Consider the following 1681-nt stretch of genomic DNA (forward strand, 5'->3'; position numbering starts at 1 on the left):
GAAGTCCTTCATTAACATGGCAGTGGAGGGTACGGAATGTCTGTCTGTCTGTCTGTCTGTGATGATCACTTTATGGCTGCTCCATGTGTAATGTCTACTTTGTTGCAGCTCCAGTCCGCTTGGTGGACATACAGTTATCAGATGACATCATCACCTGCAGTTCTACAGGTATCTATCCTGAGCCTAAACTCACCTGGTCCACTGACCCCCCTCCTGACCTTTCATTTGACCCTGGAACCATCCAGAACTCCACCAGCACCAAGGTGGATGACCGGGAGCCTCTATGACATCACCAGCACAAAACAGTTTATCAGAGACCAAACCAACATCTGTACCGTGACCTCTGGGACAGTAGAAAGGACAGCAACCCTGAAACAGCAAGGTAATCAATTGATCAACCTGTTAATCAAACAATTTATAAATCAATGAATAAATTCATCAATACATTTTTCTGGCTATAAACTCTACAAAAACAAGACAACAATGCGAGACAGTATGCAAAGATCAAGCTAAAAAGGCGCTTTCTTATGACATAATTTCAGATCCGGTCCAGGGTTCTCCAAGAAGTGAAGTGTCCATCCCCTGCAGTGTCTCTCAGTCTGACCTCCTGACCTTTAACCTCACCTGGAGGTTCAACCAGATAGACACCATCCTCACCTCCCCACCTACACCAAGGGTACATCTCAGATGTACATTGACGACCAGTGGAAGGAGCAGGTTCAGAGTTTGTCTGATTCTGGCAGCCTTCAGCTCCACAAGCTAACCATTGTCCACCAGGGAACCTACAGCTGTGAACTCTCTACTGCCAGGGCACACACCTGGTCCTCACCTACCTGGAGATCACACCTGATAAACCATCTGATGGTACAAAGTTTACTTTTACTATTTACCCTCACTGTAAGTCACATGATCACATTCAACAATAAAACTGCAACTTCTGTATTTTCTCCATCAGTTTCAGATGGACTGAGTCCAGGTTCAATCACTGGTATAACAATAGCAGCAGTAGCAGCAGTGATTATAGCAGCAGTGATATGTTACCTGCTGAGAGGTAAGTTATGATGATGATGACATCATAATCTGTTGAACCATTTAACACAACCACCTCCTGATGGACAGAGAGGAGGGTTACATTGGTGGCTTTTGATGAACAGCTTTCAGATTCTGCTATTTTACTGTCTCCCATGTCATAGTTTTCTGCCCCCAGTGCCGCAGGTAGACGTCCATGGAATATTCATGTCCTTATGGTTACATGCATTTACTCATACTAGCTGTTTGTGTGTCTGAATCCTGCTAACTCACCATAAACTCACCTATCTCCCTCCAGCAAATACAAATGGTCAAAATTAAAAGGATCATAGTGGAACACTACATCAGAATGGAGAAGAATGAGAGGAAGCCATAGAAAGACAAGAACAAGAACAAGGTCAAGGAGAAGAGGGCCAGCCACATCAACCATAGTAAAGCCTCAGACAGAAGGAGAGGACATTGTTCCTGATTAAGACAAAAAGGACATTCTAGAAGTCTCTCTGGTGTGTCAGTAGAGTCAAAAGTCAAGAATAATATGACAAGAAATGTGTCAGTGTTCTACAGGATGTGGTCATGGTCTCTCTGAGAAAGAGGCTATGGCTATTATTGATTAGCCAATACATTGACAACCAAACCACTACTGGTTCAGACG

General features: G+C 43.8%; 1 long non-coding RNA gene across 1 annotated transcript; it reads left to right on the forward strand.

Annotated features, from left to right (window-relative positions):
• Positions 1-811: 811 nt before the first annotated feature.
• On the forward strand, positions 812-1429 carry LOC123487104. Its single transcript, XR_006659614.1, has 3 exons — positions 812-864; positions 956-1051; positions 1328-1429. It is a non-coding gene; the product is annotated as an uncharacterized LOC123487104 (long non-coding RNA).
• Positions 1430-1681: the final 252 nt, after the last annotated feature.

The sequence above is a fragment of the Coregonus clupeaformis genome, unplaced genomic scaffold (genome assembly GCF_020615455.1).
Source record: "Coregonus clupeaformis isolate EN_2021a unplaced genomic scaffold, ASM2061545v1 scaf1460, whole genome shotgun sequence".
Taxonomy (NCBI): Eukaryota; Metazoa; Chordata; class Actinopteri; order Salmoniformes; family Salmonidae; genus Coregonus; species Coregonus clupeaformis.